Source organism: Chenopodium album, chromosome 10 (genome assembly GCF_948465745.1).
Source record: "Chenopodium album chromosome 10, dcCheAlbu1.1, whole genome shotgun sequence".
NCBI classification, from domain to species: Eukaryota; Viridiplantae; Streptophyta; class Magnoliopsida; order Caryophyllales; family Amaranthaceae; genus Chenopodium; species Chenopodium album.
Window position 1 is genome coordinate 53,941,682 of NC_137843.1, and position 20,129 is coordinate 53,961,810.

The 20,129-nt window shown below is 34.7% G+C and overlaps 1 pseudogene; it reads left to right on the forward strand.

The window, feature by feature from the left end:
* LOC145564116 (beta-amyrin synthase 1-like) overlaps nt 1–19,721 on the forward strand; it is a 41,578-nt pseudogene extending 21,857 nt beyond the window's left edge.
* Nucleotides 19,722–20,129: the final 408 nt, after the last annotated feature.

A 20,129-nucleotide genomic window follows, 5' to 3' on the forward strand; every position in this document is an offset into this window, starting at 1 on the left:
TCTTAGGAAGTGGGAATTAACTTATACAATTAGGGAAAACGATAGTAGGGAGCCGCCAACAAGTTTTTAAGGAACTTGTAAACCGTTCACGGATTATAAAAGGAAACCATGATAAGGGACAACGAAAGGCAACAACGATTAACCCGTGAAGGTTACACCCCATTCATAGTCCGTGAGATTACTAACTCCATATGGTTCGGAACCACGAAAGGAGGATCGGGGATGATAGTACGAAGTGAGTCATGGAGTCAAATTCGCCCGTATTGGCCTCTACTCGATTCTTATAGTGAAAAGTGATTCATGCGATCTCAAAGGCATGCAAACAAAGATTCAATTCGCTCCAAACTATTATTATGCTAAATTGGTTGAATATTAATGCAACACATAATTCTAAAATATTAATGATCACTTTAATTAATAAAAAGATTAAAAAGGAACCTAAATCGGTCGTCCAAATTATTTTATTGGCGTGATTTTCAATTACATATTCCCTTTAAACATGCAATATGGTGATCAATAAATATATAATAGAATTAACATTAATATTGGAAGCAATTTAACAATAAATTGTTAGTCAAATCAAATATAAATTAACCTAATCATGATACTAGCAATATAAAAATAAAATAAGTAATTAAAAAAATTAATTACTCACATTACGCACGTTCCTTAAAATTGTTACATTATGAATAAATTGTTCAATAAAAATATAAATCAAATTGAAATTAAATTAAATTAAAAGTAGAGTTAATTTGATCCAAACCCTCAGTTAATTATACCTTTCACACCTTGGTTTAAGGACGGAGCCTCGGGTATTGTATGAACTCCTTGGAGTGCTTAAAGAAGGAATGATGTAGTTAGCAATATCGGTTTAAGGCTTAGAATCTGAGAGAGAGAGAGAAGGGAATGATTTTTGGTGTAGAAGAGAGAGGAAGAGAGAATGATTTTGTGCCCCGAAACTGCAGAAATCAGGTCTATATTTATAGAGGAAATGAGCAGAGGGAACACACGGAACCCTAAAAAGATAAAACCCTAATTTAGGGCACCGTGACACGGCCTGTGTCTGTCGCGACACGGCAAAAAGTGCCGTGACACGGTATAGATTACCACGTCACGGTGCAATAGCTGCCCTAAAACGATAAAACGCGTTTAGGTTTTACGCGGATAAAACGCAGAAAATTCCCATGATGCGGCATGGGTACTGTGAAACGACAGAAGCAGCCGCGGCGCGGCAACTTCCACCGCGCGCCACGTGGCGCCGATTCACGGTGCACTGCTTTTCCCGAAATGCGTCCAAATCATAAACGTGTGAGAAAAAAGCAAAAAATACATGAAAAAAGCACCGTGACGCGGTGTAGAGTACCGTGTCATGGCAATATGCACCGTGCCATGTCATCTTTTGCCGTGACGCGGCTTTTTAGGTGGTGCGCGGTAATTCAAGTTTTTTACACGTTTTTAAAACTACGATAAATTTTGATCCGTAACTTGGAATAAGGAATATAATATATCATTGGAAATATTATCAAGTATACTTTCCAACCCAATTGGAATTAGGTCAAAATAATTTGTATATTTTAATATATGGCCGTTTTAGTGAAAGGGTGTCGGTTTTGGGCCGAGTTTAGTACTTTGCTCATATCTTCTTCGTTTTAAATCGGAATTTTTACTTATAATATATTGTTGGAAAGCTTATTTCAAGACCTATCCAACCAAATTATAATTGGATCAAAGTTATAAAGCCACAAAATCAGTTTTTCTTGGTTTTGTGATGTGGACACGAAAAGTGGAAAGTAAGTTATGGTTTAGGGAAATGAGCTAGGAATTGGATTAGATTATGAAATTTATTGAATGGAAATATGGATTAAGCACTCCAAAGGTTAAATACTCAACCTGATCAATAATGGCGGTGAAAGGTTATTCATCATCGGGTTTGGTTTTGGGGAGAGATTTTTAGGTGTCTACAGGTACGATCAACCAGTGGCGGATAGGGGGATACATAGAGGAACAAATTTACCCCTATTCTAAAAAAAAAAGAAATAAAAAACTGTTGACTAAAGAGACCCGATTTTTCATACAGCTGGTCTCTTAGCTACTTTCATAGAAAACATATAATCTGAGTTATGTGACAGGATGGAGTCACAGGACTGGCCGACTGAAACCTTATGTTGCAGACTATATAAACATAGGCATCGTGCCGTGCCGGACTGTCGCGGGCCGTGCTTTGGTGGGGCTCGTGCCGGGCCGTGCCAGATTTTGGCACACCTTAGCACACGGCACGGCACGACCCACGTGCCGTGCCGGGCAGCGGGACAACCCGTAATTTTTTTTTAATTTTTAAATATATATGTATATAAGAAAAATCGATATATATATATATATATTTTTTGAAGACTTAAGTTTATATAAATAATGTTATTAATTTATGTTTATGTTAATGTTAATATATATTTTTTTTTAACAACTTTAATTTAATTAAGTTTATATAAATGATTTATGTTTAAGTTTAAACTTAAACATAAATTATTTATATAAACTTAATTAAATAAGTTTATATAAATAAACTTATTTATTTATTAATTAAATAAGTTTATTTAATTAAATAAGTTTATATAAATGAAGGTGGGCATGGGTCGTGCCACGTGCCGTGCTGGTGGGCCGTGTCGGCGTGCTGACCCACGGGCCGAAGACTGTGTCGCCTGCTATGCCCGTTCGTGCCCATGCCGGATTTAAATTTTTTTGTTCACTGCTCAGCCCAAGGCCCACAAGTGGGCCGCTGTGCCATGCCGGTGGTTGTGCCGCCCACATGCTAGCACGGCCCATGCCCACCTTTATTGCAGACTGAAAAGAAAAGAGACCACCTGTTTGAAAACTTAAATAGCAGTTCTCTTTTATTCACTTTACCAAAATTAACTTTTGCTTTGTTGTATTTGTTTGTTTGTTTTTTTTTTTTTTTTTTTTTTTGTTATTATTTACTTATTTCCTTTTCTCTTTCCTTTTCTTTCTCAATAAAACGCTTAAATTTAATCCTTGTAAGAAAGACTTTTGTATTAATCATAGTAATATTTTTTTTCTCCTTAATTTTTCTTTCTTAACTTTTATAATTTATACTCCTTTAGTACTATGAAGTAAGATGCTTCTTTTAAATTCAATACTTGCACTTGAACATATAACACTACTAATAATAATATCTTACTTCATATATATTGTCAACTTTCTATGATTGTCAAATGATTTCTCATTATATATATATATATATATATATATATATATATATATATATATATATATATATATATATATATATATATATATATATATATATATATATATATATATATATATATATATATATATATATATAAGTTTAATTTGCATATTATTAGCTCTAAACAATTATCAGGTTCATCAATATACTTTTATGGGTTTTTTTTTTCGATCCTTTGAATAAAACTTCCAAATTTTAATTACTATTGATTGTTAGTATGTCTCAATTCATGTACTCGTACATTAGATCGTGACAAGCTATTAAAGTAAGTGTATAAGTTATAAAATTATTACAAGTATTTTTAGTGTATTATACAATAGTTCACTTAAATTAAAAATTTGTCAAAAAGTTTTGTAAAAGTGTAAGTGTATGACGTTAAATTATACGGAGTACTTCATATGTATGTTACATTGTAAAGAGGTATTAGTTTTATTTGTTTAGTTCAGATATACGTTCAATGACTAATAAGATGGTGAAAACAAATTTAGTTAGTCAAGTTTCATATTTTTTTTTAACAAAGCTGAATTTCGCACCGTACCCCCATTCCAACATTTCTGGATCCGCCACTGTGATCAACATGTGATTTGGGGAATTGTAATTGAAGGTGTTGTAACACAAGTAGTCAAGTATACAACCATGTGCTTTTTGTGATTTGAAAAAAACATTAAACATAACATCCACATTACACACGTATACACTCATATAATTTAACGTTCTTTGCATCAAAAAAAAAAATAATTTAACGTTCTCCATATTTATTAGCAATATTTTTAATTGCCACTCACTAAATTTTTTTGTTGCAGAGTAATAATGGAGGGCTTACTGCCTGGGAGCAAGCAAGAGGTTACAAATGGCTAGAAGTGAGTTAATAATTTTGATATTGTTGTACGTTGTACACACTTAATTACAATAATTATTTCGGTATATACATTTTGAAAAGTATCATATTTTTTTGGTTATAAATAGGTTTAGAATAGTATTTTAAACATAAGCTAGCAAATATATGTGGAGAGACAACAATTAGAAAAAGACTTCTACAAAAAATATTTTGGACGAAGGTAGTATGTTTTAACGCAATCTCTAAAAAATGAACTTGACATGTTCTTTTGTACCATTTCAGGCTATGAACACAACAGATGTCTTTGCCAACGTTGTCGTTGAGCACGACTGAGTACTCAAACTAGTAAATAAAGGGGATGCCCCAGTTTCTCATAGTGATTTGTTTCTCACATAGCATTTTCATAACTAAACCAACAATTTCATTCAATTTTATTCAATTGTGAAGCCCACATAATGAAAAAGTTGTTGATTTAATCACGAAAATGCGCCCATGAGAAACAAATTCCGTTTTTCAATATGAGAAACAAATTCCGTTTCTCAATATGAGAAACAGGGAATTTCCCGTAAATTAATGCTCACAAATTCGACATTTGTTATTAGTTTTTGAATGGCTATGCATATAAGAAGATTGTACGTGATGCACATCATATATTATAGGTACGTAGAGTGTACGAGTTCAGTAATTCAAGGTCTAGTATTGTTCAAGAAGTTATATCCAAGCCATAGGAAGAAAGAGATTGAAGCTTTAATCACAAAGGCTACTGATTACATTGAGAACTCTCAATTTCCTGATGGATCTTGGTATGATATTAGCTACGTATGTAATCCATATTATCATCTGTATTACATAAATATGAAATCGACTAATTTTAATTGTGTATTCGCCCTATAGTTTCCTACCAAGATAAATTGTCTTATTGTTAGTTGAGACGAACTCTACAAGAGGGGGGGTGAATTGTAGATGAGTTCCTAGTGACTATCTTTTGCGGAATAAAACATAACAAAACAGAATAAAGCAGGAACTTGTAAAGCACACAGTATTTTACGAGGAAACCTTCTAGTGCCCAACTAGAAGTAAAACCTCGATCCTTCCTTAGGGATTTCAAACACAAACACTTCACTATAATAGGGCAAACACCAAGTTACAACCTACTATAATAAAGACTCTACTCTCAAGTTCCTAACAGAACTCACTACAAAACAGCACCCTGTTCTACTCTGTCTAAGTCCCACACTTAGACTCACTCGTACTCCCCAAGTACAAATCTCCTCTTCTCACCAGAAGCTCACACAATAAACAAAATTAACAAACCTCTTACTACCCAGTTAATTCAAACCAAATACAAATAATAAACACCTAGTATATGATAGGCAAGCTATGCATGAAACCCGAAAGTAATATGACAAGTTTATAAGCTTGGCAAACTTACACAATTTAAGCTCTGTAATTCTTCACGCATAAAACTTGCAAAACCTAAACTCAATTCGACCTCTACTACTTATACAAGCAAGACTCGTATAGAAAGTAGGTTTTCAAAAAGATAAATAAGTTAAACTTAACTTATCTTAAAATACGATTTTAAGTAAATCTTTGTGAAGAAAATCTTTTCAGAAAATAAGATAGAAATAATTAGTTAAAAAAGCATAATATCTTTTTAACAAACAGATTTTAGGAAATTAGCTTTTAAGTTAAAAATCTTTTTCGAATTCTATCTTTTATAATTTCCGGAAATAATTAATTTGCCAAGCTATCTTGTCACGCTTCTAATAAATTCCATGCACATCCTACTTAACATATTTAACAATAAATCTAGAAGATAAAATCTTAACTAAACTATTGCTGCGCCGTACTCTTGATCTGGTAGGATTACTTGGGCTCCACGGTTTACTAAGTTCCTCCAAAGAACTTAGTCCCTCATCTTCAGATTCCTGTTAGGGAATGTTCCTGTTAGGGAACTTAGCTCCTGTAAGGGAACTCTTCTTCTTATTGAATAACTTTCTGAATAAAGAACTTCTTCAAGGCTTCCTAGCATCAGCTACTTCTTCCATCTCCAAGATCAATTTCACCTAAGCTAAACAAACACTTGAAAACCTTTATTAGATGAGTTTGCTTCAGTTTAAGTTCCTCATCATCAAAACCTTTATACATCAACAATTTCCCCCTTTTTGATGATGACAAACTTAAGCAAACTCTTTGAGAAAGTTAAAACAAATAGAAGGACGTATTTTTGGATTTTTGAATAAAAGACAGAAAATAAACACAAACAGAAAATAAGCACACAACTAAAAAAAAATAAAAATTAAGGCAGAAAGTAAACTAAACTGTAGCATCATATCAGAAGAAAGTTTCTGATACTTTCTCAACTGGAACCCAGAACAACTTCAGCCTCTATGTTTGCTTCTTCTTTTCCCCCTTTTGGCATTATCAAAAAGTCCTGCTTTTTCAAGTTTATTAAGCATCTACCTACAGCCCCACAAGCAATTCATCGAGTGTGGGAAACTGAAGGCAGCGCTGCTAACTTCCCTTAGGCAAATTCCACTCTCCTGTTTAAGCATTCATAACAGACAAATGCATATATGTATAGGCAGTTCCAAAAGTATTAAAACCACAAAGATTAACATCCTGCTGAAGTTATTACAATCCAAAATATTTAAAGTTTAAAAACAAAAGAAAATGTTCATGACTGCTAAGAAGTTAGGATAGGCTATTTGAAGAAAGCTAAAAGGGAATTAAGGTAGGCTAGGTCTGCAGTAGGTCTATGATCTGCTTGCTGTCTTCCTTCTGCTGTGCAACTAGAGCTTCCAACCGTTGCTCAAGACTTCCCAGCTTCTGTTGGAACTCCTTCTCTTGTTCCTTCAGAGCCTTGTCTTGTGCCTGCACTGATTTCTTCAGTTCTTTTAGTGCCTTCCCCTGCTCCTGCACTTGTTTTTCCAACTTTTAAAGCTGAATCTTTCCAGCAGACTCCTTGACCTGGATTTCCACTCTTTCCATCCTATCTACCAGCTCAGCCACTTGCCCTTCAATTACTTTATCCTCTGTATCTAACGTTAAGGGATCCTCCATGCTGGTCTTAGGCAGAGAGCTTGCAGATGCAGATAGCCTCCTGCTCTTCCTGACAGGTTTGTCACTCACTTCTTTTTGCTTTCTCTTCCCTGTTAATTTTTCAGCCTTCTCTTCTTCCTTCTCTAACTTCTGAATTTTTCCCTGAACTACTTCCAAACTTAATCCTGCCAGAGTACTTCCATCAATCACATTCTCTGGCTTCTCCTCTAAACCAACATACTTTCCTTTGAGTTTAACACCCATACTCTCAAAAACTGTTGACAGAATAGCACCATAACCAACTTTTGTTCCACTTGGAACACAATGAGCTAAATGCTGGTACATAAGTGATGGAAAATTAATTTTAATTCTCTTTGACAGACAGAAAATAACTGCCATGTCCATCAAACAAGCCTCACCCTTCTTTGCAACTCTTGGCAAGATTGTTTTCTTAACAAGATTGAACAGTAGTTTGTTCAAGGGACTAAGATCATTATGACTCATAACATTCTTCCCCCTTTTTCCTCCTAGGGCTTCAACTATGTCACCACTTAAGTAATTTCCGACTTTAACACTAGACTTCCCCTTAATGTAAGTCTCATACCCTTCCATAGGTGTTCTCAGAATTTTGCTTAGGGTTTCCACATTTAGCTCAATATTAATTTTTCCTATTTTGCTTGTTATAATTCCCAATTTTGCATCAAAATTCTCACAGAATTCAGTCATGGCACTTGGATACATCACATTATTAGAGACTTTTACCAACAGATACTCCCAGCCTTGGAACTTAATCAAATCCATAAATTCAAGAAACCTAGCACTCCTACACCAGTCTAAATCAATACGATAACATACCTATAAGATTGCACTTCAAGCTCAGCTTGATCGATTTCTTCCTCCTCCTCTGATTTTTCTTTTTCCGAATCTTCCTCTTCCAAATTACGAGCGAACTCCTCAACTTCCTCAATGTGATCCTCCAAAGACTTTTCTTGACCCTTCTTTGCCTTCCATTCTCTCAATTTTTCAAGAACTGACTTGGTGATGTTTTCCATTTGTTCGGGGTTAGGGTTTTGCATGGTTGAAGAAGGTGGATTTATGATTTGGGTTTCGGAGTTTGAGGCAATCGGAAGTGATGAAACTTCCTCTTGTTCAGAGGTTTGGTTGTTTTGGGAATTTTCAGAAGAGCTTAGTGAGGTGATTATGGCCATGGTTTTCTTCTTCAGTGATGTAGAATAGTGTAGAAGGATTTTTACAGTGGAGTAAATGTTTTTGACAGCGAAGTGATGGAAAGTGGTTGTGGGTGGCTTTTATAATTAATGAAGCGGTGTAAGGAAGTTAATGGGTTTACTAAGCAGTCATTAATTGAACAAATTCAATTAATTTTCCAAAATCAAAACACGCAAGATGTATTTACCAAAAATAATTTTGTTTGCAAATTCATTTAACTTTCAAAGCACTGTCACTGTTCACAAATACACAATTGGAACACGCTTTCTACACATATACACTGTACATTACTACTAGCAAAATTAATTAAGTGTTTTAGTGAACTTACCTTCAGTAATTAACAACGGTGACACTTCAGCTATGTTTATCACACCAAAGTTGTGATAAATGCTCTTTTTCCTTTATTTACATTATTTTTGACTCTGCCATATCTTGGAACTTCAGAGGCTAGTACTTCAGCTTGATCATCCCAAGTTCCAGTCTCAATTTCTCAAATCTTTCTCTGTTCAAGGGCTTGGTTAGAATATCTGCAATTTGATATTCAGTTTGGCAAAATTCTAACTTGATATTCCATTGCTCCACATTATCTTTTAGAAAGTGATGCCTAATGTGGATATGTTTTACCTTAGAGTGTTGAACTGGATCTTTAGAAATACATATAGCACTTGTGTTATCACAGTAAATAGGTACACATTTAAAAGTAATACCAAAATCTCTAACCTGTTGTTTTATCCATAGAACTTGTGAACAGCAAGCAGCTGCTGCCACATACTCAGCTTCAGCTGTTGATAAAGCAACTGTGTTTTGCTTCTTGGAACCCCAAGAAACTAAACAGGGTCCTAAAAATTGTACCATACCTGAAGTGCTTTTCCTATTCACCAAATCACCTGCATAGTCAGCGTCAGTAAAACTATTTAAATCAAAAGAATCACTTCTAGGATAGAAGAGACTCAAATCATCAGTTCCTTTCAAGTATCTAAGGATTCTTTTTACTGCTGTAAGGTGAGACTCCTTTGGATTTGCTTGGAACCTGGCACACAAACCTACACTAAAAGATATGTCAGGTCTACTTGCAGTTAAGTAAAGTAGTGAGCCTATCATACCTCGATACATAGATTGATCTATACAAGTTCCAGATGGATCTTCATCCAATCTAGTAGCAATTCCCATTGGAGTATTGTTGGTTTTGGCATTTTCCAACTTGTATTTCTTGATCAGTTCCTTAATATATTTTTGCTGATGAATCATAATTCCCTCTTCAGTTTGCTTAATTTGCAAACCAAGAAAGAAATTTAATTCTCCAGTCATGCTCATTTCAAATTCTCCACTCATAAGGTCAGCAAAGTACTTGCATAAAAACTCTTTAGTTGCACCAAATAAAATATCATCAACATAGATTTGTACAACTAGGATATCAGTTCCATTTGACTTTAAAAACAAAGTTTTATCAATTTTACCACGTTTAAATTCATTAGCCAAAAGGAACTTTGATAACCTTTCATACCATGCTCTAGGAGCTTGCTTAAGCCCATATAGAGCCTTGTCAAGCTTATAGACATGGTTTGGGAACTCTGGATTTTCAAATCCAGGAGGCTGTTCCACATAGACTTCTTCATTTAGATATCCATTTAAGAATGCACATTTTACATCCATCTGGTACAGCCTAAATCCCATGTAAGCAGCAAAAGCAATAAGTAAACGAATAGCTTCTAACCTGGCTACTGGAGCAAATGTTTCTTCATAGTCTATTCCTTCTTGCTGATTGAAACCCTGTACAACTAGTCTTGCTTTGTTCCTGACAATAATACCATGTTCATCTAGTTTGTTTCTGAACACCCATTTTAGTCCAATTGACTTCTTGTCTTTTGGTCTAGGTTCCAGATGCCAAACTTTATTTCTTTCAAATTCATTTAGTTCAGCCTGCATAGCATTAATCCAGTCAACGTCAGTTAAAGCCTCAACATAATTTTTAGGTTCCATAGAAGAGAGGAATGCATTGAATGCACAGAAGTTTCTAAGCTGAGATCTGGTTTGAGTTCCTTTGGTTATATCACTCATGATTGCATTTACTGGATGAGATTTCTGATGTTTCCAGGGCCTTGGAGTGAAATCTTTGATTGGATACAATCTTTCTTCATTATTATTGACTGGTTCTTCTGTAGGAACTTCATTCTGGATCTCAGGTTGAACTTCCTCAGGAGTTTCCACTTGATGTTCTTCATTATGATTTTCGTTTGGTTCTTGATGTGGAATTCCTGGTGCATTCTCCAATTCTGGTTCAGCATTTGCTTCAGGGTTCGTTACTCCAGCAGTTTCCACTTGCTGCTTTTGCAGTGATGCTAGTTCCTCATCTGGATTTTGCTTGCGCACAAGTCCAATCTCAAAATCATCATCACAATCCTGTACATCAATCAATTGTTCAGTTTCATCAAATATAATATGTACAGACTCCTCAACACACATAGTCCTTTTATTATAGACTCTGTAGGCTTTACTATTTGAAGCATATCCTAGGAATACAGCCTCATCACTTCGTTCATCAAACTTTCCCAAGTTCCTCTTGCCATTATTATGGACAAAACATTTACAACCAAAAGACCTAAAATAAGAAATATTAGGTTTTCTCCCTTTTATAAGTTCATAAGGAGTTTTGTTAGTGATGGCTCTAACAGATACTCTATTGAGTATATAACATGCTGTGTTTACTGCTTCGACCCAGAAGTTCCTAGGCAGTCTGCTAGATATCAGCATTGTTCTTGCCATGTCTTCAAGACTCCTATTCTTGCGTTCCACCACTCCATTTTTTTGTGGAGTTCTTGGGGCAGAGAAGTTGTGATCCATACCATACTCATTACAGAATTCATCAAATTTGGAATTTTCAAATTCTGTTCCATGATCTGATCTTAGATGTATCAAGTTATTTCCTGTTCTTCTCTGTTCTTTCTTCACAAAAGCAACAAACTCATCAAACGTGTCATCCTTGCTTACCAGAAAGAAAACCCAAGTAAACCTAGAAAAATCATCAACAATAACCATTACATATTTCTTACCACTTCTGCTTTGGATTCTCATTGGACCACAGAGATCCATATGAATGAGTTCCAAAGGCCTTTTGGTACTTACCATCTTTTTGGACTTGAAGGAAATTTGAGTCTGTTTTCCTTTAACACAAGCTTCACACACTTTGTCATATAAAAACTTAATGCAAGGAAGTCCTTCTACTAAGTTCTTAGATCTTAATTTATCAAGTAAAGAAAAGCTTGCATGGCCAAATCTTTTGTGCCATAGAAGAGGATCATCCTCAATAACACTAAGACATGTTAAACTGCTATTAGGAACCTCATTGAGATCCACAACATATGTGTTCCCTTTTCGATTTCCTTCTAAAATAATGTTCCCAGTGTCATTGTGGATGATTCTGCATTTATTAGAAGTAAAGCTAACAGAGTTACCTTTGTCACAAAATTGTGAAATACTTAACAAGTTGTGTTTGAGACCCTCGACTAAGAATACATTTTCAATAGCATGGGAACGTGACCTTCCTATTTTACCAATAGCAACTATATCTCCTTTCATGTTATCTCCAAAGGTCACGGTTCCTCCATAGTAGGCATCCAGTGAGAGAAATCTAGTTTTATCTCCAGTCATGTGCTTAGAACAACCACTGTCGAGGTACCAAGTGTTGTTCCCCCTCACTGGAACCTGCAAGAAGAATTAAACGTTAGAGTTAGGAACCCAGGTTTCCTTGGGTTCCTGTTCAACAGGAGTTGATTCATTTTTCTTAACCCAGACTTGTTCTACATGTTTGACATTCTTCTAAGTGCATTTTTCTTTCTTAGGACATTTAACCTGCTTATGTCCAGTATTGCCACAGAAATAACAAACAATGCTACTGGGCAAATAAACATACTTCTTTTCTTTCTGGAACTTCTTCTTATAACCTAAGCCTTCAGTTCTCTTGGTCTGAGCTTTAGTGATCCAGTCAGGAACTCTGTACTCTATTGGTTGTTTACCTTTCCTAACTCTTTCAAGTTCCCCCTCAAGACGTGCTTTATCCGTTTTTAGAACTTCCAAATCATATTTTAATTTTTCAAAATTTGAATATTCCGTAAGTGAAGGAACTTCAGAGTTAGGAGTATCTACACTGAGCTTTAGTAAAGATAATTCCACATTTAGAAGTATATTATCATGTTTCAGGTTTTCTACAGTCTCTTTTAAACTTTTATTATCATCAAACAGACTAAAAAACCTATATTGAATATCAAACTTCATGTTATCAACCCACTCACTGTTCTCTTTGTAAGTTTCTAAAGCTTTATCACTTTGCTGTTTGGATCTATATAATTCCTTTAAATCTTCCTGAATTTCCAGAACAGCATTTATTAGATTCTCTTTAGACAGATGTTTTAAATTATTGTAAGAGTACCATACCTCAGATTCTAGCTCCTTCAATCTGGCAGCTTCATCAGTTTTTGCCATTAAACACAGATGAGCTGTTTCTTCTAAAGGTTGATCCTCCTCTTCCTCTGAATCTGTATCTCCCCAGGCAGCCAACATGGCTTTCTTGACATTGTCCTTGGTGAAGTAAGGCTTGTAGACTCTTGACTCTTTGGATTTCTCCTTGCCTTTAGTCTTTCCTTTCTCTCCATCCTGAATAGGACAGTCTTTGATAAAGTGATCTTTTGATCCACATTTAAAGCACGTTGTGTTTCTGGAACTTGTAAACTTTTTGTTCCTATCAAACTTCCTATTGTTCATCATTTTCTTAAACTTCCTGACTAGCATAGCCATCTCTTCCTCATCAACTTCTGATTCTTCAGAGTCTTGAGCCTTGAGTGCCAAACTCTTATTTCTTGAATTTTCAGTGTTGGAGCTCAAATGAAGTTCATGAGTCATCAATGATCCAGCTAATTGTTCCATGTTGAACTTTGTGAAATCCTTAGCTTCCTGCATGGCAGTCACCTTGGATCTCCATCGTTCATCTTGAGGAAGACTTCTTAGAATTTTCCTAGCCTGTTCATCAATAGGAATATGTCTGCCAAGGGAGTTCAGTTCATTAATTATATCATTAAATCTAGTAAACATCTCCTCTATGGTTTCCTTAGATTGCATTTCAAACCTTTCATATCTAGACATTAATAAATCAATTTTGGAACGTTTTACCTCATTGGTACCTTCATGAGTTATCTGTCGCAAATCCCATATCTGTTTTGCAGACTTACACCCCATGATACGATTATGTTCATGAGGTCCAAGTCCATAGTGTAAATACTTTATAGCTAAAGCATTCAATTCAAGTTTTTGATAATCTTCCTTATCATAATCAGAAATGGATTTAGACACTACCTCATGTTTGTCATTGGTTTGAGTTATTTCAAAATCACCAGTTTCAATAACACGCCAAACCTGGTAATTTTCAGCCTTGATGAAAATCTCCATCCTGTTCTTCCAGTATGCATAGAACTTACCATTGAACATGGGTGGACGTTGGGTTGAGTACCCTTCTTCTAGTTTCTCCTTGTAATTCATCTCTCCAGGAACTTACTCAGCAAAGTTATCTGCAAACACTTGAGAACCTTGCTCTGATACCAATTGTTAGTTGAGACGAACTCTACAAGAGGGGGGGTGAATTGCAGATGAGTTCCTAGTGACTATCTTTTGCGGAATAAAACATAACAAAACAGAATAAAGCAGGAACTTGTAAAGCACACAGTATTTTACGAGGAAACCTTCTAGTGCCCAACTAGAAGTAAAACCTCGACCCTTCCTTAGGGATTTCAAACACAAACACTTCACTATAATAGGGCAAACACCAAGTTACAACCTACTATAATAAAGACTCTACTCTCAAGTTCCTAACAGAACTCACTACAAAACAGCACCCTGTTCTACTCTGTCTAAGTCCCACACTTAGACTCACTCGTACTCCCCAAGTACAAATCTCCCCTTCTCACCAGAAGCTCACACAATAAACAAAATTAACAAACCTCTTACTACCCAGTTAATTCAAACCAAATACAAATAATAAACACCTAGTATATGATAGGCAAGCTATGCATGAAACCCGAAAGTAATATGACAAGTTTATAAGCTTGGCAAACTTACACAATTTAAGCTCTGTAATTCTTCACGCATAAAACTTGCAAAACCTAAACTCAATTCGACCTCTACTATTTATACAAGCAAGACTTGTATAGAAAGTAGGTTTTCAAAAAGATAAATAAGTTAAACTTAACTTATCTTAAAATACGATTTTAAGTAAATCTTTGTGAAGAAAATCTTTTCAGAAAATAAGATAGAAATAATTAGTTAAAAAGCATAATATCTTTTTAACAAACAGATTTTAGGACATTAGCTTTTAAGTTAAAAATCTTTTTCGAATTCTATCTTTTATAATTTCCGGAAATAATTAATTTGCCAAGCTATCTTGTCACGCTTCTAATAAATTCCATGCACATCCTACTTAACATATTTAACAATAAATCTAGAAGATAAAATCTTAACTAAACTATTGCTGCGCCGTACTCTTGATCTGGTAGGATTACTTGGGCTCCACGGTTTACTAAGTTCCTCCAAAGAACTTAGTCCCTCATCTTCAGATTCCTGTTAGGGAATGTTCCTGTTAGGGAACTTAGCTCCTGTAAGGGAACTCTTCTTCTTATTGAATAACTTTCTGAATAAAGAACTTCTTCAAGGCTTCCTAGCATCAGCTACTTCTTCCATCTCCAAGATCAATTTCACCTAAGCTAAACAAACACTTGAAAACCTTTATTAGATGAGTTTGCTTCAGTTTAAGTTCCTCATCATCAAAACCTTTATACATCAACACTTATAAAATCTCACCTTATTAAATCTAGTCTGAATAAAATATACTAGATGACGAAATTAATACTTATGTATAACATTGACATTATACTGAGTGTAGGTATGGAAGTTGGGGGATTTGCTTCACGTATGGGACATTTTTTGCTCTCAAAGGACTAGCCATAACAGGAAAGACGTATGATAATTGTGCAGCCATTAGAAAGGGTGTTGAATTTCTTCTTGCAACACAAATGGAGGATGGTGGCTGGGGTGAGAGTTATCTTTCATGTCACAAGGAGGTAATTAAGTTCATGACTTCTTCTAACACTGCAATATCAACTATGCACAATGAATTTCACGCACATTTCAGCTTAATTTATTTTTTTTATCCCTAAATAAAGTCTATATTTAGCTTGGGCACAATTATTTAGAAAATAAAGTTTGATTTTATTTTTATTGACTAAAAGTGAATAAAAAAATAAATCTCTTAAAGGACCAACTCAACCAAAAACTTAAGGGGATGGTTGAGGCCCACACATATGTTTTATACACTATCACGCCCCTTCACACGAGAGCCCGTTTGGGCAAGAAATGTGGATGCAGCATGGGCCTTCCTCATACCCAGCGCTTAATATTCCACTTGAAAGTGGGGGGTGGATGAGATTCGAACCCGTGACCTTTGTGCACGCTGGCTCTAATACCATGTTAAAGGACCAACTCAACCAAAAACTTAAGCTGATGGTTGAGGTTCAAGAATATAATACATATTCTATCACTCCCCCTCACATGAAAGGCCCTTTGGGTTTAAAATGTGGACGCGGCACGTACATGCCCCTTCATACCCGGCGCGAATTAATTCCACTTAGAACGGAGAGGGAGGAAAGATTCGAATCCGTGACCTTTGTGTCACACTGGCTTCGATACCATGTTGAAGTATTCTCATTAATCAATATATATAGGTATGTACAACACTAATTATGAGAACCCTAATTACACAAGATATATTTTTACAAAATGTTAACAAGATAATATTAACCTATTATCTATCAAAATCAACAATTATTATATGTAAATCTAACTCAATATGAGAAACTCAATCTAAAGGTCAAACATGTTATGAGAGACAAAAACTTTATCAATTATCATGAAATATTAACAAGAGACAACATTACATGTTTTAGTGAGATTATTTATCCTAACTTTCTTTTTCTTTAAATGCGGTATTTTTCTAAATTTTAGTCCTTTAGTATTTTGCATTGTTGTTAAAGTATATATATATTTATTTTTACTTGTGTTATTGTGCATTGCTCTCATGGATATAACAAAAGGAACTTGTGCCACTTCCAAAGTCTAACTTGGTCCAAACTGCGTGGGCTTTGATGGGTCTACTCCATGGTGGGCAGGTACATACTAACTTAGTTTGTTTTTTTTTTTTTTTTTGGTGTTTAGATTAGTATGAAATATTTTATGTAATACTTGAAAACTATTCGTATAATGTATAGTTATAGAGTTATAATTCCTTTATTTATTGGAAGTAGTGTTCTACTTCCAACAAAATGTACATCAATGAAAAACTTTGATCACTGACATCTTATTTATCCCCTATAAATTTTTAAATTTTAAAATTTGAAACTACAGATTGGATCGATTCTAACAAATATCCACATTAATCTTATGTATAAAACACAAACATTAGTCAAAATAATGTATGGGATTAATAGGGCATTTAGAAAACTAGGAAGTTGAGGCGTAAGCTCTCCATTTATCCTCACTTTCTTACTATTTTGATCTTTTGTACTATTTTACAATATATGAATACAAATGTTAATTAGTATTTTAAAGATATTGGATTGATTAATCTTAATAAATACTTTTAAATATTTTTTTTTTTTGTGTGATTTACAAAAATGATTAAGGATTTCAAAGGTCGATTAGTAAGCACATGTAGTCAAAGTGATGAAAATATTATTATGAGATTAAAAAGGGGTAGCTAAAGACGCATTAATTTACTAATGGGGCCTTCATATTGCAAATATTAATGGATTTATCCATCTATTTATCTTTAAAAGAAGAACCATTAATAAATCATTGAAATTTTCTAAGTCCGGCTCTCTAAAATTCTATATATGTACACCTAGGTGCAAGGTGTATCCGAGTATATTTTTCTTTTTTGCTCATTTGATTGTTGAACATGCAAACATCATTAAGATAAGCAAAAGTATACCTTTGGATGTACTTTATACCCGATTGTACATAAGAATTTCTTGGACTTTTACTAATCTTTAAATTTTATTAAATCCTAATCAGGAAAAAAGGGACTTGGGTCCTCTACACCGTGCAGCAAAACTTATAATCAATTCACAGTTGGGAAATGGTGATTTTCCTCAGCAGCTAACTCAATTCATCTCCCAAATTATATATCCTCTTACCAATTAATTTAGGAAATTTTAAGTTCTACCACAGGAGAAAAAAAAAATCGATATTGGCTTTTACCACCTATTTCGGGTGAAAACAATGGGACCTTCAGACGGGTCCTTTCTGGTGGGTTGAAGACTGAACTTGGTTCAAGTGGAGACTGGGTCGAGGGTTTCCTGCACAGCAAACACACGTAAACTGGCCTCGAGGGTGGTGTCGAGGAAGGCCCCTCGATGCCTAAGTCAGTGCGGTATTTAGAGAGAGAAAACTATGCAAGAGTATTAATTGCTTGAGGCTTGAAGTGAATGAATGTAGAGAAAGAAGATTGATTGCTTTTATACCTTGACATAAGAGGACAAATGGGCCTTGAGTCAAGTGGGCTTGCCACGTTGACCGGGCCTTTGACCAAACTTAGCATGGATTGGAGAGTGAACCTTGACCTTGGGCTTGATAATTGAATCATTTATGGACTGGTCCAATCGGAGTAAATTGGACCCAAACACCACCTACTCTCTTTAATATTTTATTTTAACACCAAAAAAAATAATAATAAATCTATAAAATGATTTTTATCATCATAAGACAGATTCCATCCATGAATATGTTAGGGGGGGCCTACCTTGTAAACGTGTCACTAAGATATTGGGTTGAAAAAAGCTTAAACTAACCCAACTATTAGCACTGTCGGCACCTCCTGCCTCCTCCACACCACCACCGGTACCCTTCTAACTGACTGTCGCGACACCCTCGAAAACACCCTCTTCACTTTTCCTCCACCCCAAAACTAGCCCATCCCCCACCTTGAAAACCACCCTTTCCCATCCTAATTTTGAACATGTGTCGCCAATTGGTTGTTGTTGTTTCCGTTTTGGGTGAGATGGCGATATTGGAAGTTGGGCGAGGGAGGTGTGTGGGCTGCATTGCTGTTGGTGGGTATGGGGTGATGGGGCTAGTTTTGGGGTGGGGAGAGGGGGGGCCAAAGCGGAGAGGATGGGATGGGGCAGGGGTGGGGGTGGTCACTGGGTTAATATTTAAGATTTTTTTCTTTTTCCTTTACTTTTACCCAACAGCTTAGTGACGCGTGTTTATGTTGGGCCCAATTTTTAGATGTCTTTATTGTATTAATATAAAAATTTAAAAAGAGTAAGTGGTAAAGTCAATGGTCTTGTTTGGTAATTGGCTGCTGGCTGTTGGCTGTCGGTTGATTTAATTGGTTGGTTTGACTGGTTGTTTGTATTGGCTTTTTTGTTGGCTGTTTGTATTGGCTTTTTATTAGTCTAAAAACATGTTTGGTAAAATTGGTTGTTGGATGTTATTAGTAATTTAGGTAGCCAAAAGCCAAAAGCTACTCCAAGTAGCTTTTTCATTTTGGCTTAAATGCCTACTTTTCAGCTGGTTGAAAAAGCCATTTACCAAACACAAATTTTGGATGTTTGACCAAATGAAAAAGCCAAAAGCCAAAAGTCAATCAAAAAACCAATGAAAAGCCATTTACCAAACAAGCCCAATATCGAGTTTTTTTTTTTTTTTTTTTTTTTTTTTTTTTTTTTTTTTTTTTTTTTTTTTGAAAAAAAAAAAATCACTTAATTTATTCCACTAATTTATTTACCAACAAGTTTAATTTAGGTGTTTTTTTTCTATTTTAATCACATGATGACAATTCCACCACATATATTTTTTTCTAATTTCACTTTATGATGATAATAAACTATTTTTCACTATGTTCCTGTGAATCGTGTCCAACTTTAAATCTTTAATCAACAATAATTCCTCTCCAAAACATGCTTGTCCATGAAAAATGACTTATTTAATTTGGATATATTAAAAGTAATACTTTCTTTGTTTCATATTATTTTTAATATTAGTGTATATTATTTATGAGACATATAAAATTTCAAAGTTGCAAACAATATAAAATGAGAGTAGAATTAATATCATATGATTTTAATTTTGAATGTTAAATTAATTTTGTTTTTCATTTGTGTTGTATCCTAAAAATAGGAAATTACGGGAACATCCTTGAAGACATGCATATTAAATTATCCATTGTACAGGAACTATTTCCCATTGTGGGCACTTGCTGAATATATCAAGATTGTTCCATTACCTTCAACCAATTCTGTTTAATTATGTTTTTATTCATTTCTAATAATGCCCTTCTTTATCAATTTATTTGCTTATTGTTTAAAATACTCTTCGGAATGAAGATTATATGTAAAATTTACTTCTTAATATGAATATGAAATAAAATGCCAGAGTTTTTTATTTGACTTAATTACTTCATGCAATGTATAAGTTTTCGACAAGTTAATACAATATTGTTCCTCCTACTTCAGGATCAAGTAAAACTATTAAAATCAATTAGTTTTATGATCACGTTGTTTGGGGTGTCAAAATGGCTTTTAATTTTGGGCCTTAACAGACTTTACCGTAGTTGGACCGCTCATGGTTTAATTGTAAAGGCCTTAGTCAACTCAGCTTAACAATGCCCAACAAGGCCCACGTCTTGTTGTTCTATCAGCTTAATCTATTTTA